The 18,842-nt window shown below is 47.7% G+C and overlaps 1 protein-coding gene across 6 annotated transcripts in view; it reads left to right on the top strand.

Moving 5' to 3' along the window:
- The window catches only part of ERG (ETS transcription factor ERG), a 252,399-nt gene that overhangs the window by 53,854 nt on the left and 179,703 nt on the right, over positions 1-18,842 (top strand). For all 6 annotated transcript variants that reach the window (XM_027584632.2, XM_027584631.2, XM_027584639.2 and 3 more), the window contains exon 2: positions 14,447-14,548. The gene's annotated coding sequence lies outside the window, so the exon portion shown is untranslated. The remainder of the gene's footprint in view (positions 1-14,446; positions 14,549-18,842) is intronic.

The raw sequence follows: 18,842 nt of genomic DNA, 5'->3' as shown, positions 1-18,842 counted from the left end.
GCAAATGACTAATTGTGACAAGTGTGAAAATCATGGAGCCAAGGATTCTCAAGTGGGGTTAGATACATGGACAGATGGAAATTCCAGGCCTGCCTTTACTTTGCAGTGAGTGATATCAGAGTTTAGAAATGGCCAGAAGTCTCAGAATGATAATCTTGGCTCAGCTCTAGAGCCTACTCTATATTAGTTAGTGGTTGTCCAAAAGAAATTAGAACATAAAGAAACAAAACAAGCAAAAACCTCTTGGCATATTTCAGCCAGAAATATCCCTTAGTTGTTTAATTCTACTTCACCTGGTTCAGTGATTTTCTCCTATTTAAGATTTCTTCTTACTGCATCTCTTGGGCAGACACAAGGAGCTCCTCCTGCCTACCCTTCACTCATCTCAAGAGGAAGGAGGGGTGGTTGATATGACTGATGATGTCCTGCAGGCCTGGCAGGAGAGGGGCAGCCACATAGGGTGGGGTCCCCGCTGTGTCCCTTCATTGCACTTTAGGGGGGCTGTCCTTGTGACACCACACTGGAGCTGTTCTGAGTCTTGTCCTTCAGGGGACATTTTCTGTTTCACCCACCTACCCTGTGAGAAAAGGAGAACCTAGCTGTGAATTTCAAATTTCTATACAGCTGAACATTTCTGCCAGCCCCTGGCTGACAGGCAAGCCCTTCTGACTCTGATGTTCTTAGACCTGCCTTGATGCCCAGCCATTCTCCCCGCCGGGTATTCTTGCTAATTGCCTTGGCAGTCCCAGGATCTTTGAGCCAAAGACAGGGCACGTGGGGTGGGGGTGGAGGAGTGGGTTTACTGCCAACCTGGGTCACTGGCTGCTCTGGACCATTCTGTGTCTTGGCACTTGTCCGTCTGACGCTTCTCACTCTTGCAGATGTCTTTGCTCTGTTTTGAGGTTGGACCCCCTGCTCAGTGCTTTGGCCTTTTCTTGCTTCCCCATCTTTTGTGAGAGACCAGGCAGGCTGTTGCTAACTCTTGGCCTGACTGGTCCTGATGCCTGCCTAATTCCACCTGACTTTGTTGGCCGGCCCTCTACCGTGCATATTAGAAACCAGCGTCCTTGTTGGTCGAATGAGTTGGACCCCGCTGGGTGCAGTGCTGCATGCGGCTTTGTTTTCCACACTCACTGCTCAAGTCTGAGACCCTTTTGCACCCCAGATCTAAGTGTTGTCTGGGCCAGACTTTCCCCATCACTTCTAGATACTCATTAACAGTCCCGTTTTCAAGTATTGAGAGGTTCAGACAAATCTACCAAATAAAAGTCCCTTTCTCATCCATTTTCCAGTCCGTGTAAAGATCCTGTGCATCTTGAGCTTGTCTCAGACCTGGAATGGGCCCGTGGCTGGCTCCCTGTCTCCCAGCCGGTTCCGTTTCTTCCTCCACACCCTCTTCTGCTCCTCCTTCCCCACTGACCTTTGCCTCTGGCCCCCCAGGGCTGGAGCAGGGGCGGGGGTACTGCCGAAAGACTGGTTGCACTTGAGGTCCCAGCCCTGGCTCTCTTCCATGTGGTTGCAGTTGAGGTCCCAGCCCTGGCTCTCTTCCATGTGGTGTGAGTGGCAGGGACCTCAGGGCTCCCGCAGGGACGTCCCACTACAGCTCTATCTGGCAGTGTGGTGTCCCCTGTGTTTATCAGCCTGTCCCCAGATTCTTCACCCCTGGTACACATCCAGCCTCTTTCTCTCAAGGTTCACTTGCCCTCAGAAGCCCAGCAACCTTCCACGGGCCCCGTGGCACGAGAGGACACGCAGGGCATCTTGTCTCGCCATAGGTGGTAGCTCAACACACTCCCAGCATGGCCCTTTCTACTTACCTGCTTTCGGGGGGCTCCAGGCCACCTGTCTGAGAGGTTCTTCACTGGGGATCAAGGATCAGTCCCTGTGCCCTGGCAGCTTGCAACCTTGAATGGCTCTTCTGAAGCTTCCCTCATTGGTTTGAGCTCAGCCTGTGTCCATGCTCATGCATTTCCCCATCCAAGTCCCCCTCCCCCTCCCCTGACAATACTCTCCCTGGAGAAGTGCCAGGTCCCTGATCTCTTCCACGGGCCCCGTTCTGTCCCCATCAGGGCTTGCACGGGGAACTGTGAGAGCTGTGTGCCCTTCTCTTCCCAACCTTCCTATTGGTAGATGGAATGGGGAGGGGGATTTCCACCACATAGCCATCAGCAAACCCTACAAACCAGCCCCCTTCCTGCCCTGAGTCCAGATTTTAGGGCGGCTCCCCTCCCTTCTACGCGTAGGGGAGTGTCAGGCTCCCATCCTGGCTGTGCATGAAGATCGTGGGTCCCCCTGATGCCAGAGGTCACTGTAACTTCCTCTGGGGGGCCCCCGATGACCCTGGTCTGCTGAGATGTATCTCAACATCGCGAGCATCGGGTGCTGTCCATTTTTATTCATCGTGTCACACTGGCGAACGATGGCGAGATTCTTTCCAACTCTCAATTAGGTGATTTTATTATTCTGGATTTTACCTTGCAGTTCTAGTAATGTACCCTGTCCCCATAGAGTTTGCCCCATTGGCTCAGGTTCCCCTCGAGAATGGAGGACCTTATTCTCTCCGAGGCTGAGTGTTGCTGGAAAATGCCTCTGCTGTCAGCCCCCCTTTGGTGTCAGCTGATGATGTCACCCTGCCCAGGGCCACGCCTCTTTCCCGGGGCAGCCCATGACTAATTCGTCATAGGAGTAGCAGCTCCGCAGGGAGAAGCAGGTCTAATAGGATAGACTTGGATGTACGTAGGCAGATACCTATCAGTATCTGTGTCATCTATATCTATGTATCTCTATTTCAATGAAATTTACTTTGAAGAATTGGCCCACACAACTGTAGGGCTGGCAGGTCTGAAATCTGCAGGATGGGCCTGCATGCTGAGTACTTAGCAAGGGAAAATATTCCAATCTCGAGTCTGACATCTATCAGGCAGGATGGCAGACTGGACACTCAGACAGGATTTTTTATGTTGCAGCCTGAGGGTAAGATTCTTTCCTGAGAAACCTCAGTCTGTTCTCTGAAGGCCTTCAAGTGATTAGATGAGGCCCACCGATATTAGGGGAAGTAATCTGCTTTACTTAGAAGTCAATTAATTGTAGATGAGAACCCCACCTACAAAAATATCATCACAGCCAGCACCCGGGTGGCTCAGTCGGTTAAACATCTGCCTTCGGCTCAGGTCATGGTCCCAGAGTCCTGGGATCGAGCCCCACATCGGGCTCCCTGCTCAGCGGGAAGTCTGCTTCTCCCTCTCGCCCTGCCCCTGTCCTGCGTGCTCTCTCTCTCTCATGCATGCGCTCTCTCTAATAAATAAAATCTTAAGAAAGATATCATCACGGCAACATCTGGACTAGTGTTGGACATCGGAGCCCCACAGAGAGCTCATCGCGCAGCAGAGGAGTTAGAGGCCTGGTCCCTTGACCTTGACTCCCAGCCCTGAAGGGTCAGCCCAGCTCCAGAGGGCCCCCGGGGGGTCATCTGAGGCCTTTGCTAGGGCTTGATCACACTTGACCTCCCCCCCTGCCCAGTCCTGCTTCCTCCACCCGCATCCCTGTGTGTTGAACCCAAGAGCACAGCTTGTTGATTGCCCTGCATGCTTATCTCCAGCTCAGGTTCCACTTCCTGGGAACCCATCCCACAAAACCAGTTAATTGGTAAAGTCAGGCCACAGCAGCGGACTGTCATTTCCTGCCCTGCCTTTACTCCTTTTATTAACCGCACTGTAATTCACGCTCACCTTTAAAGGACCTCTAACAGCAAGAACTATGATGCCAGTGGACAAACTATTTAAAATTCACAAGTAATCCCCCCAAACTTATATTAAGTTCTTTTCCGTAAACCATTTAGTGACTAATTAACATTAACTGCACTTGCTCTGTTCCAAGAACCCTCCAAACTCTTTAAATAGCTTATTTAGTCCTCACAGCAGACTTAGAAGGTAGCATATTGCTGTTGTATCTGTTTTATAGATGTGCAGTTGGAGGCACAGAGAGGTTAAATAACTTGCCCAGGGTCACACAGCTTGTCTTCTCACACATGATGGTATCGACGGGAAGCAGGAGTGGATGGAAGTGGAGCAGTCGAGCTCCCCTCCCCAAATCCGAGAATTGGCATCTGCTCAAATTTCCTATGGAAGGCTCTCGAGGCTTTTTGCTCTGGGAGGCTGCCTTCTGTGTCTGGCAGATGCAGGCTGACATGATGGGGTGGAGGGTGGGAGTGAGACTTCTGGGTTTGGCCACGCCATGTCTGAAACACCAGGGGGGGGGCACCTGCCGGGAGGGTGCCTGAAGTCATGTTCTTGAACTTTCAGGAAGGCCGTTTGGGCTGGGTGAGATTTTCGGAAGCTAATCCAGAGGAGTGACTCCCGAAACTTAGGATTTCAGAGGTATCCAGTAAATTAAGGCATTCTTGGGAGAAACCAGGAGGCATTAAAGCAAAGCCTACCCCGCGTTTACCCATACACGTGGATTTTTGGCTTCGGGACAGAAGAATTAGTTCTGTTGGGTAATCAATCCAGTGGTAATGCTGCTTTGCCCTTCTAGGGACGCCTGTCCCACATTTCCTTGGTTTTGACCATCGAAGAGGATTGTGGGGCCTGAGAGAAGGCCCCACGGTGGAGATGGTGCACAGAAAGCTTCGGGGAAGCTTGGCTCTCTGCTGGTGAACCAGGGTGTGCCTCTCCCCCCACTCAGGAGACAGCACGGTTCATGCAGTAACAGAGGCTGGGTGTGAATCCTGAGTCTGAGTCTCTGCTTGTCCACTCACCAGCTCTGGGGTCTTTGTAAGCCTCGGTGTCCTTACCTAGAGAATTGAGGATAGTAATAACCAGGCTTTCTCACTAAATGGGCCCGATAAGGAATGCCCCCGAAGGCCCTGGAGTTTGGACTGATGAACCAGGCTGTTACGGTCACGCGGAGGGATGGCAGTGGCCTTGTGGTGTTCCCTGGCTCATGATGTCTTTGTTTTTTTACACAAAGACTGAGATGTTCTATCTACTATGAGATGAGCAGGGAGAAGCCTCCCCCCACCAGCCCCCTTCCTTTAGAGAGAGCCAGGCTTGAAGGTCTGGTCTTGGGATTGCAAAACCCAGCAGATTCCAGAGGGTTAGGCCAACAAAGAAAAGTTCTGGTAACTAGCTCCTTTCCCAGCAAGAGAAAATACAATTGCTGAATGATCTCTGTAGCTGTTACCTCGTGAGTGCTGCAAATTGAAAATTCAAAGAGATTTCGGGTGAGAAAAGAATGCTGCGGCAGAGCGTTGGTTCAACAGACAGGTGTGGGGGCGGGGCAGAGAGGGTCTTACCCCAGGCCTGGAAGCTTGGTCCCTGGCTTCTGCTTAGTGCAGCCAACCCTGGAAGAGGCCTCCGCCACGTTTCTGTTCTGAGGGGACCTCGCACAGGCCGGAGTCCTAGCCCCTGACAAGACAGAGCTGCGGAACCCGCACTCACCTTACCAACTTTGTGGGTCAGACGCCTGAGGACGACATTTCCCATTCTTGGGGCTGAAACAGAGCTCCCCATCTGTGTCATGACCCCCGTCTCCCCTCTCTCCCCACTTTTCCCCCTCTTTCTGGGCCCGGTCGGTCGCCAGGTTCTGGCATTCCTGCGTCCGGTGTCCCTTGGCTGCCCCAGCCTCACTCCCTGGCGGGGCTGCTTGGTTCTGGCCTCTCCCTCCCTGCAGTCACAGCCTCGTGAATCCTCCCAGAAGCCTCCTTGGAAACTCCATGCCACAGATGCTCGGAAATCTCCAGCTGGTATTTTCAGAATAAGGGTCAGGCTTGATAGCTGGTACTTCTGGGCTCCCCCAGGGGTCTGTGTCCAGCATCTGTGACCCACAGAGTCCTAACCATCCAGCCGATGTGCCCACCATCTCCCCCTGCCTTGGGCCCTCTTGCTTCTCCACTTTTCTGGAACATGTGCCTGAGAGACACCTGATTCTCTCCACACCCCCGGTTGAGGCCATGGTCCTGCTTTGCAAGGCTCTCGTCCATGCCTCAGGAGGAGGCAAAGATGATAAAGACACGGTTATGCTGTTGACAGAAGGCCGTTCCCATGTTGCTCACTTAATCCTCACAGAAAACATGGCTGCACTGTGCGTCCCCCCCCTTTTTTTTGATTTTTATGTATTTATTTGAGAGAGAGAGAGAGAGAGAGAGAAATCACGACTGGGGGGAGGGGCAGAGGGAGAGGGAGAGGCAGACTCCCTGCCAAGCAGAGGGCCCAATGCAGGTTTGATCCCAGAATCCCGGGATCATGACCTGAGCCGAAGGCAGACGTTGAAGCAGCTGAGCCACCCAGGTGCCCTTGTGTGCCCTTTATACGCGAGGACTGTGTTAATTCTTTCTACCTGGATTATACTCCTCTCTCATGTCTGTAAGAAGTCTGTCTCACCTTAGGATTGCATTTGGATCCTGCTGCCCCAAGCTGAAGGTCTGTTTTCATCTCCCCCGAGCTATCCCAGGGCTTCTTACTGTCCCTTAGTCTGAATCATAAAACCTTAGTCAACAAGCTTACTGTTTTACAAGGCATGTAGACTCTCTGGGAGTGAGACACACTCCGTGGAACGTTTTCATCCTCCAAAACCCCAGGACGTGGCTTTTGCATGGGGTGATCTGTTAACTCCTACTGAACGACTCATTAATGGTGGAGCACATGGAAAAGCCGATATGGATGGCATGCATTGCTGTAAAGCGGGGAGTAGGTTCTAAACCCCGCGCCCCTGAAGGGCATTCGTGGCGAGGCTCATGACTTCTATTTAAAATACATAGGAGGATTGAAAAATTTTTACTTCCAAATTGTGTCCAGTACAAATAAGGTGATCTTTATGCAATGCTCTTAAACTCATCAGAAGTTGGAGTGGAGATGGAAAAGCTGGGGTCAGAGCTCCTGCTGGTGAAATAGCCATCACCAGCGTGCCAAAGCGTTTGAGCAAAGCCAGTGGGCAGAGAAATACTTCCACGGTGAGTTCAAGGCTCTTTGAAATTCCTCACCCTTAAAGGGTACAGGGTAAACTTTTCCTGTTGGTGTTCTCTAAGTATTTGGCCTTTTTATTTATTTTTTTTATAATAGAGCAATAATGGCAGATAATGTAGAGAATTCTCTACATTGTTAGTTTCAGTATCTTTCTCTTCTTTTTTCTTTCTGCCTTTATGCTGGTTGATTTTTCTTAGGAAAGCTTCTACCCTCTTCTGATCTGCCTCTTCCTACTCTATTCAAAATAAAAACATCTGCCTCCTGCATCAGGGTGATGCCGACAGGTGGGCTTCACCTAATAATGATGATCTGGAATATTCTTTGGGTCCCTGACTCTATTAATCTACATTGTTGTCATTTTGGTTCTATTGTGGATTGTCTTGCCACTCAGGAATTTTGCATTTTTTTGTTTATAGCGTTGACATGTTAATACAACATCAATGAATTTAACTGGCTATTAGTGATTTTCATATACACCCTCAAAAACGATTATGTATTATTGAACGGTGTTTTTGATTTTTCTGTCCCATGCTGTTAATTTAAAAATATGAAATGGATCTCATTGTTTGCAAAGATGGTATCAATGCATTTGCCATCTTTAAGATTTGATCTTGTGATTATATCTATGAGGAATTCTTAATCTCAGGAAACAAACTGAGGGTTGCTGGAGTGGTGGGGGGTGGGAGGGATGGGGTGGCTGGGTGATAGACATTGGGGAGGGTATGTGCTATGGTGAGTGCTGTGAAGTGTGCAAGACTGTTGAGCCACAGACCTGTACCTCTGAAACAAATAATACATTATATGTTAAAAAAAAAAAGAAGATAGTAGGAAGGGAAAAATGAAGGGGGCGGAATCAGAGGGGGAGACGCACCAGGAGAGACGATGGACTCTGAGAAACAAACTGAGGGTTCTAGAGGGGAGGGAGGTGGGGGATGGGTTAGCCTGGTGATGGGTATTAAAGAGGGCACATGTTGAATGGAGCACTGGGTGTTATATGCAAACAATGAATCATGGAACACTACATCAAAAACTAATGATGTAATGTATGGTGATTAACGTAACATAATAAAATAAAAAAAAGTTTTGATCTTGGCATTATATCAAGACAAAATTCATTATGAAGGTCAGAATTTGTTTCTAAAACAGACTTTGGGATTCTGTTCCCAAAGATACATTCTGTTAGATGAACTTTCTTAGAAATACATAATGTTCCTTTAACCTGTGGCCTGCTTGTCAGTTGTCTGCTGTTATGAAATGATTAAATATTTATGTTTTTCCAGTTGAACTTAGGGAAAAAAAAACCTCTAGTAAATGTGTTTCCTTTAACAGAAGGCTCAGTGTAAAAGGGGAGAGAAGTGGTATTTATAGCTGTTTTCTCTTTCTTGATGTCACCCGCCTTTCAAATGCAGCCTGTTTTCCTTCAAATGTCTCATTTTTACTGGGACCTGAAGGCAGATCCTGGTCCCCAGACTGAGAGGCCATGGAGCTGTTTTGCTGCTGTGTGTTTGGTTTTGGTGGAAACTGGCAGCTGCACCTTCCACTCTGAGGTCAGCTTGGTGCTTTCACGTGCGAAGGGCAAGGCTGAGAACGGGAGAAGGGTCCTTCCTTCGAAAGCGGCATGGGCTTCGCAAGAGTCCATGTGTATGGGTGCACTGATGTTTCTTTTCATTCTCTTCTCCCCACGAAGAAAGAATGAGGAAGAAGCACTGTGGCCGGAGGTCGATTTAGGGTCGCCAATGGCAAAAGATTGACCCTAACGCACAAAATGAAATGAAACCAAGCAACAGCCAAGCCAGACCCAAGCAAACCAATAAGAAGCATACCGTTGTAGCCATTCCGTGGCTCAGACATGGAGACCCTTGCCATTTTTTCCCCAGCAAAACTGCTCTTGTTTATTTTGGCAACGTTTCTTTATGATGGAGAGCAAAAGGAGACCCTTCAGGGGATTCTCTAAGATTCCAAGAACAGCCTCCCCGAGTTCTAAGTCCAAGCAGAAAACAGTACGGTGATTCACCAGTGGAAACCTACACCTGCACGTGCACTCACCGTGTCAGCCTGGAGGAAGCCAGCAATACACAGCATACGTGTTGGGCTCCTCACCAGCTTCGGGAAGCAGAGTCCTGATATGGAAGCAACTTAGAAGCCCCCGGACCTCTCATTGTTTCTGGGTTTTGAACTCCCTCTCCCTAGTGTTTGCCCCTCCCAGGAGCGACTCTCGCAGGGACTCAGCCCCTGGGAGAGCGGCTGTCTGGGCTGCTCTCCACAGACTGCCTCTGCCTTCTCCCCCCTTCCTTCAAAGTAGCCTCAGGCTCCTTTGTCTCCTGGCTTCTGGAACACAGGTGTGCAAGGGCTGGCCTCTGCGGGCTTGCTAGAGCGATCGTGCGCATCTCTGTCCAGCTCTGCGGGTAGCGGCGGCTGTTGGTTCCTTGAAGGGGGTCGTGGTGGCCAACAGTTACCCCACAGAAATTGCCACACGCTTCATACCAGTTTCCCTGGGAGAGCAGGTGGTTACCCAGCTAACAACACACCACTTGTTTTGCGAAAGTAGCTGGCCCCACCGACGTGCTGCTCTGTCTGGCCTCTCCTCTGTCTCTCCCAGCGTGGACCGTCCCTGGTCCCTCTGTGTCTAGAATCTCTATGTCTTCTACTCCACCGGGTCCCTCGATCCTACTCATAAACATACCTTCTTTGCTCATCATCAATAGACAAGAACAGCAAGCAAAGTGGATCGTAGACTTCTTGAGGGCAAGACTTGTGCCCTGTTGCATCCCTCACTGCTAGCACTTTCTGAAACACAGTAGGTACACAAGTGTTAGGTGGGTGAATGTACCCGTGCTTTGTCCTCGAACTTCTCCCCGTTCCTCTCTCTTGGCTGCTCGACTTCTCTTAAGAATAGCTTGCATTGGGGGCACCTGGGTGGCTCAGTCAGTTGAGTGTATGACTCTTGATTTCGGCTCAGGTCGTGATCTCTGGGTCTTGGGATTGAGCCCCAAATCGGGCTCTTCACTCAGTGTGGAGTCAGCTTGGGATTCTTTCTGTTCTGCTCATGCTCTCTCTCTCTCTCTCTTTCTCTCGCTCTCTCTCTCAAAAAAAACAAAACCCAAAACAAAACAAAAAAAACAATAGCCTGCACTGACTTTCACATATCCTCTCAACCCATCCGTTTGGAGACTGATTTGCTTGACCATTCTGCTGAAGCACTGTTAGAGGCCCCCAAGAGGTTCTGACTTGCCAGATCCAGTGCCTGTTCCCAATACGTGTGGTTGGTTGAATGAACATCTCATGCTTCTTCATCCCTCTGCAGATCAGATGCTATGAACTATTTCTGTCTTACTGGACGTCCTTCTTTGGATTCCATGCTGTGGATCGTTTCTAGATTTCTAATTCTCTTACTGTTCCTCCTTGTGTTCTTGGCTGTTTTATTTTCTCCTTCAGTGTTCTAAATAGGTCAGGGGCTCCCCTCAATCATAAGCAGGGGGTCAAACAAGGCGGTGGGCACTTGATATTTATCATTGATACCAATGGATCTTCTAAGTTATAGAGACAAGTTACTCAACATTTCTGAGCTCACACTCTGTACCCTAAGTGGACATAGAGATTAAAGACACTCTCCTTACAGCACATGTCTCCTAAGTACACTCACTCACCTTCATACCTTTGCTCACCTGTCTCCTCCACTTTGCATGCTCTTTGCCCCATTCCTACCTATTGGATGCTAAGTGCCCATCCCATACTAACACCCCCAGAGAGGCATTGCTATTCCATGGTGCTAGATAGAGTTGCCTCCTCTTTTGTCCCTCTCTGAGGACTCTCCCCTTATTCTGCATCCCATCAGTCATTTAACTAAAAGTGTTGTCCCTCCGTCAAACCCTGTGTTTATTGAGGGCATGTTCTACCCCATCTCCAGGGCTAGATTCTCAATACATGTACGATGGCAATAGGTCACTCACCTTGATAATTTTTACTTGTTCTCTAAGTCTTAGATATATTGTTTACATAGAGAGATTTATGGGCTGTGCTAATTTCCAGCGATCATTTTATTTTATTTATTATTATTATTTTTAATATTTTTTTGCTTTGTTTTTAAAGATTTTATTTATTTATTTGAGAGAGAGAGCACAGAGGGAGAGGGAAAAGCAGACTTCCTGCTGAGCAGGGAGCCCAACGCAAGACTTAATCCCAGGACCCTGAGATCATGACCTGAGCTGAAGGCAGGTGCCTCACCAGTTGAGCCACCCAGCCACCCTGGATCATTTTATTTTAAAGTTAGAACTGTGGAGCATATTCAGCATGTCTGTTTGAGTTGGATAGAGATGGTAAATGAGCCGAAAGTGACTCTTTTGTTCATAGGTACTATAGTTCTCTGCCTCCAGGGTTGGGTAATTGCGCTCTTCTCCACCATAAGTAGAAACCCAGAAGATCTCCTTCATTTACTCCTAGACATCGACAGCATATTAGTTTCTTCCTCAGGCTCCCTCCCTTCGTGGACCTGAGATGGCTGGCCCAGCTCCAGTCGTCACACAGAGAGGACAATATCCTATGGCCTTTCTCTAGCAACCGCAAGATTTTCCCAGAAGTCCTCTAGCTCATTTCCCTGGTGTTGAATCGCCCATCCCTAAGCCAGCCAACCAGTGGCAAGAGGAACGGATGCGCAGTGATAGGATTTACCCTCGCAGTGGGCATGTTGGGATAGGGGCTGTACACCCAAATGAAGTTGGGGTTCCTTCTGTAAAGGAGGAAGGGCCCCAAGTGTGCGGGCTATGAATGAACAAACTGTCTCCTCCATGGCCGTGCTCACCAGGACCACAGTGATGACTTGCAGCCCTTCTGTCCCTGGCGTCTGTCTGTCCATTTCTTCTCATGCAAGGCTGCTGTCTGCCCATTATCCAGGCTATTTCTGGTCATGGAGGCAGCTCTTCTGGACGTGGAGCTGTGCATCATCCCAGGAGCCCACCTCCTCTATGAAACACGTGCTGTTGTGACCATGAGGTGGCCAGGAAAATCTGTGTGTGGGAAGCAGCTCCTTGTCCAGTGCATTTGGGGAACAGGGAGGTCACCACCTGGAACATAACAACAATGCCTTCGTCCGTCCACCTGGCACGGCCCTAAGCACCGCCTTGCACCGCCTCCCTCTTACCCGCACCACCTGTCTCTTACCCATGGCTTGCAGATGAGCAAACTGAGGCTGCTGGGTCAGCACCAGCCGGGAGCCCCCAGCCCAGGGGTCTTTCGGCTGCACCAGGGCTGCTTTGGCAAATGAAGCTTGCCCTTCAGGTGCTCAGCTGAGTTTGGCTTTACCCATCGCCAGTGGCCACTTTCTAACCACCACAAACAGTCTTCTTCCTCTGACTGGGGAGAACATGGAGCCTCACTGAATCCGAGGGTGGCGTGGACTGGGGTCCTTGACCGTGGCAGGCTTGGGTGGGGGAGGGGGTTCTCACGTGGGTCACGTGGTTCTTTGATCTCTGCTTTTTCTGCAAGACCAGGGGCTCTTGGGCAGGGTTAAGCAGTATGCTCTCAAGCCAGAGTTCTCAAATGGCTGTATTTTTTGAGTTCTTAAGTCTGGTTTGCATAATTTTCTGATTTTGCTTTGATTGGGCCAGCAGTTACCTCATGCGGCTGGTAGCGTGCTTTTCCCTGGCAAAGCTGCTCTCCCCGGACTCTTGTGACATTTTTTTGGATCCTTTGTGGCTTCTCAGCTGTGTTGTGGATAATTTATGTTGTCAGATAAGTGCCCTCTGGATAAATGAAATATTAATAACACCATAATGCTAATTTAAAAATACCCATTGCACATATTTAATAGAATCTTCTCTGGGCTTTACTCTTGTCTTTAAATCAGGTCCAGCAATATTCAATCATAAATCAGGTTATTCTTTCGGCATGTAGAGATTTTGGCACTCAAGTATGCTCTAGGATGACATAGGATAGTAAATCTTAACCCACGCTTTTAAAACTCTTATTCCCTTTTCAGCAATTGGAAACTACGATTTTAACCACTTGCCTGTGGAAAGCATTTAACCAAGTGATAATCAATATTGCCTTTTGGATTTCAAGAAAAGGGAATTTGGGAACACCTTTATGAACTCAAGGACTGTGTGGCCAGGCAAAGCATGATCTAATTCGCTGTTACCTTCCCCTTTCCTGCTGACAATCCGGTCTCTGAGAAGGGGAGGCCAACCTGGCTCCATAAGGCTGGGGGGCAGAGGTCACACATTGCTCTCTGGAAAATGCTTTGAAAATATGTTCAGGGATAGAAAATGATCATTGCTGAGTTTTCTTCTGATTATCAAGATGAATTTTCTTCATTCTGAAAATCAAGAAAATACCCAGAAGAAAATAATAGAGAAAAATAAAACTCCCTCAGAATTCACATTGGAAACTCAAAGCCCGCTCCTGTTAGCGATTTCACGCCCTTCCTGAGAGCTGGCCTCTTCTCTTTCTACCTTCCCTTTTGTCTTTAGGCCATCTAGCATTTTTTTCTTTTTACAATATTGGCATCGTATTATATATGTCCTTTTGGATCCTACCATTTTCCCAAAAGTTTATATTTTCCATATCATAGCGAACACTTTGTGGGTATGTTGGGCAACTGGATAAACTGTCCCAAAGCACAGGCCCAAAGACGTGAGATGGACTTGGCAGGCGCCCTGAGCGGAGTGGGAGGGTCAGCAGGGCTGCGGAAACATTTAGAAATACTATTGCCCGGGGCAAATATTGATTTTGATGCAATACTTAAGACATTTTCTAGTTTGAAAATATTTTCAACTGAAACAGTTGCCATTTGCAATTTGTCATGTTGTGAGGATTCTGTTAAATATAATATTTTGGGATTGGCTATTTTACTTGGAAAGTTGTATTAGCACAGAAATTCCTGTATCTCCAAAAAAAAGAGATCGGATTTTAGAGCTGTGGCGACAGGCATATTCTAAGGAAGACTTCTCTCTCTCTTTCATTTCAGTTTAGTCATGTTCTAATGTTAAAAATATGGATCGGATCCTTCTCAGCATCTACAAATTAAAAGGGTTGTTTCTTTCCTGGAATGAAAATGACTGTTTAATTACAGTTCTCGGAGTGTTTAATAAGCCCTGTTACTCGTTGTTTTGAGCAGACAAAAGTGCTGAAAGAATGATCTGGGGAAGCCATCATTACTAAGGCTGGGGTCTGTAAGGGAAGGAAAACATTTTCAAAATATTTTCTTTGCAAAAGTGTATGTGGGCTTCAGTATTGCCAGCTCAGGCTTGGCCTGTGTTTCACTCCTCATTTTTGCTTCATAACACTGAGCTTCCCTGGAGGAATGTTGCCACCCCCATGCCCACCCCCCCCCCTTTTTAAGGGGAGGAGTTTACGTTTATTATCCTTTTAAGATATTTTTAAATAACGTTTAAGAAATAGGCTGTGTCACTAAACATACTGTTGATCCTTGGTGTTAATTTTTTGGGGAAAAAAACCCCAAGGTTTAATATATTTAAATTCTTTTTCAGGTTGTTCCAAGATCTTTGAAGACCCAAGAAAAGTAGTGTTGACCAAAAGCAAGACCAATGACTCGCAGAGAAAAAAGATGGTGGGGCCTAGGGCAATTAAAGGTAAAACAAAATCCCAGAGAACCCTACCTCTCCTAGTGAAGAATTAAAAAAAAAAATACAGATATATCTATGAATATTTGGCATCTTGGGTATTTGATTATTTGTGTTCCCAAACCTCCCAAGACCTTTCCTTGGTGGGAGGTGGGTGGGGAATGGGTGAAATAGGTGATGAGGATTGAAGAGGACACTTACCATGGTGAAAAAAACAAAACCAAAGCCAAAACCAAAGACCTTTCCTTGGAGCATGTGGTATGTGTTGAGGGATTGTGTTGGTTCCCCTGATTGTCTCCCTTAAGGAAGATGCCCCGTGCCCGGCCCCACCTGCCATCCCCCGACACCGACACGGGGGCGTGTTGGTTATGTCACTGCTTTACAAGTATTGACCTTGTCACCCCTCCTTTCTCTGCTGCCTCCTGCTCTTGTCTGTTCCTTCCAGAAGGACCGGAGGACAAGGGCAGAATCTACAGATATTTTAACTTTATGATACTTACATTTTCCTGTCATATTACTAAGTTTGGTTTGTGGTTATTTTATAGTTATTTCACCTGAATTCAGGGGAAGCCTCATCTCAAGAGGCACACACAGGGGGATGCATCTCTGCATTCATTAATTTTGCAAAAAAAAAAAAAAAAGGTGGAGGATTTCAGTCCTTTATCTACAAAATATGCCCCTTAACTGTTGGGAACTGTCAGGCTTTTCTGAGAAAAGCATTTCAGGGGTTGGAAATTAGTTATGGTGGGCCTATATCATACTCATTAAGGCCACAGAACCTAAAAAAGGCTCTCCTTCGCCAAAATGAAGCCAGGAACGATTAGTAGATGAGACAATAATACTGGGACATTCCTTGAACAGAGTTAGTGTCTGGTAAGAAAGAGTGCAAATAAATCGGATGTGCTTCCTGAGGCACATCCTTCCCCCATCCCGCCCCCCAAATCAGGGCCACTAATCTTTGTCAGTTGAAATATTGAGCAAATCACTCAATAAAGGTGTATTAGTTTTCCAGGGCAGCTGTAACAGAGTCCTGCAGACTGGAGGCTCAGACGACACAAATAGATTCACAGTTCTGGAGGCTGGATGTCTGAGGTCAAGGTGCGGGCAGAGTTGGTTCCTTCTGAGGCCGTGAGAGAGGCTGTCCCAGGCCTCTCTCCTTGGCTTGTGATCATCTTCTTCCCATGTCTTCATATCATCTGCCCTCTATGTGAGTAAGGACACCGGTCCTATTGGCTTAGGGCCCACCCTGTGACCTCACTAAAACTTGATAATTTCTGTAAAGACCCCATGCCCTTGGGCACCTGGGTGGCTCAGTTGGTTAAGCGACTGCCTTCAGCTCAGGTCATGATCCTGGAGTTCCAGGATCGAGTCCCACATCGGGCTCCCTGCTCAGCGGGGGTCTGCTTCTCCCTCTGACCCTCTTCCCTCTCATGCTCTCTGTCTCTCATTCTCTCTCTCTCAAATAAATAAATAAAACCTTCAAAAAAAAAAAAAAAAGACCCCATGCCCTGTAAGGATGCTTTCTGAGCTACTGGGGCTGAGGACCCCCAACCCTTCAGTTCAACCTTTTGCAACAGGTATTTGTAGTTATTTGGAAAGATAAGCCATATCCTATTGAAGCAGCACTAATTCGTCTTTGTAGATGAACGTGAAGGTGCATTGGGTTGACACTTCTGCCTCCCGCTGGCCTCTCTTGCTTACTTCTGATTTGTAGGTACCAGGGCTTAGACTAGGGTAGGTCTGAGAAGCAGTCCTTCCTTCAGTCGTGCGCCCTGGTTGGGTGTCTCACTGCTTCCCCTCCTGCCATTCCCTTTAGGGGGAAGGGTGCCCGTGCTCTTGGCAGGAGTCAGGCCTGTGCAGGTCTTACGGTAGGCTTGGCTTTGCTGGTAAAAGACTGGCATGGCCTCGGTCCCTACTCATCAAGAGCAAGTGTGCCTGGTGACCAGCTCATTCGATGAATGGGTTCATTATCATGGGTTTGCTTAGAGCCATTTTGCCTGAAACGTTTTTACTACTGAAAACTACTTAGCTTAAAATTAAACATCCAGTTTTTAAATGAAGGATGTTTGTAGTTAATTGACAAACGTCCCTTATGAATTTATTTATTGAGAATTATTTTTCTCAAAAGTTGCAACATTTTATACCGTATCGAGTTTTTGCTTTCTTAATCATAATGACTACCACTTATTAAGTGCTTACTGTATGCCCAGCACTGCAAGAGGTTTCTTAGGCATAATTTAATGTAATCTTCACAAAAGCCTAACAGAGTCGGCCAGGGAGAGAGCCAGACAGAGGTCTCACTCAGGTACTAACCAGTTGGAACAGACACTGGCCAAACCTTGCATTCACACGTGCATGAATCGCTGACCATCAGTTTGGAGGTAGATACCCGAGGAGTTTTTCTCCCTCCTGACATCAGATATGTGGTGTCTTTTACAACACCATCAACCAGTTTTCCAACTCTCCAACCCCAGCTGGGTAGCCTACGATGTAATTCAATTCTGACGCTACCAGGAGTTAGCATCAGGCCCCACAGGTTAAGGGCTCAGACCCACAAGACTGACCTCCCCCATCCAGTCCCTCGCCAGATTACTTACACTTCTGTCCAACTTGGCTGTAGAGTCGGGGATTCGCACATCTCCCTCCATGACTCAGGAATTTGCTGGAAGGACACAGAACTCAGGAAAATGCTGTACTCACTACTTCGGTTTATTATAAAGGATACAGGTAAACAGATGGATGGAGAGGTTCATAGGTGAGTTCTAGAGGGGTCCTGAGAGCAGGCGCTTCTGTCCCCATGGAGTTGGGATGTGCCCCCTCTAGGCACATGGATGTGTTCACCAACTTGGAAGCTCTGACTCTTGTCATACAGGAATTTTTAAAAAGGTTTCATCACATGGGAATATCGATTATTAACTCATTCTCCAGCCCTTCTCCTCTCCCCAGAGGATGGGGGTGGGGACGAAAGCCCCAGGCTTCTCATCAAACCGTGGTCTGAGACTACCGTGAAGCTATCTGGGGGTCCTCCAGGGGTCACTTCATTAGAACAAGAGATGCTTCTATTGCTCTTCTCCCTTAGGAAAATCCAGTGGTTTTAAGAGCTCTGTGCCAGGAATTGGGGACAGAGAACAAATATCTTTTTTTTTTTTTTTTTTAATACCACAGTTGTATTATCCCCATTCTACAGATGGTGTAACTATAGTTCCTCAAGGGTGAAGTAGCCTTTTCTAGGTTTCTGAGGAGGAAAACCAGACCCTGCACCGCCAACTCAGATCCAGCACTGCCCCACCAGAGAGCCCTGCCCCCATGCCCTCCAGGACCCATCCCCCATTCCACAGCACACCTGAGGTGCCTGAGAACCTGCAGCTCCAGCCCAGACTGGCCTGAGCATCTTTGGGGCCTGCACAGGCCTCTTTCCTGGAGTCCATCTTGTTTGGAAGATTCCGTATATTTCCCTAGGCAGGAAGCGTGGCCCACAGGGCAGCTGGGTCCGCATGGCTATGTGGGGGACCCCTGGCATAGGGACAGAACTGGGGTTTGGTAGAGAAGGAGGGGGAGGACCCCTCCATTTCTAATTCTTGACCCAACCCTGCAAATATTCCTGTCTTCTCTTAACCATTTTGCAGCATTGCCTCCCTAATTACGAAGTGCTTATTTTCCTTTTGGCACTGTGTGTCTGTCCATACTTGATGTGATTATAGCTCAAGTAACTCAAGTCAAATATTTGTTACTGTTTAGTAAGACACTGGTATTTTTTAAAGAAGGATGAAAAAGGGAGACAAATAGAATTCTACTGAATGTCAGTGCATTTTATTTCTTAAGATACCCAATGATGAAATAATGTAGGATCCTGAAACACAAAGTCATAAACATACACAGTACCGAACGAATTGATCACAAGAAACACATATTAAAGAAAGGGCTTTTAGACAACATGGATTCAAGTTCTGCAAGGGTTCAAAGCCAGGTAAACTAGGAAATGGAAGTGTTCTCACAGTGATATAAAACCCAATGTCATTCATCAACAACTAAATATTTGAAAAATGATCATTAGAAACACAAACGTAAATTAAAAGTGCTCTTAAAAAAATCCAAAACATTCCTCCCAAAGGGGAGAAAAGAATAGGCACCTGAATGGCTGCAGAAACAGTCCAGGATATTTGTGGGGGGAGGGGGCATGCTAAGTGGTAGAACTTTCATCCTCTTGGTCTTGAGGTGCTTTGCTTTTTAGCTAATCTGGTTTGCAAGGGAGGGGCACCATTCGTGTGAATGTGTAAGAAATTCCTCTGATCGTGGTGGTCCT

The sequence above is a fragment of the Zalophus californianus genome, chromosome 1 (genome assembly GCF_009762305.2).
Source record: "Zalophus californianus isolate mZalCal1 chromosome 1, mZalCal1.pri.v2, whole genome shotgun sequence".
Classification (NCBI taxonomy): domain Eukaryota; kingdom Metazoa; phylum Chordata; class Mammalia; order Carnivora; family Otariidae; genus Zalophus; species Zalophus californianus.
The sequence above is the reverse complement of the archived record's forward strand: the minus strand, read 5'-3'. Positions and strand labels throughout refer to the sequence as shown.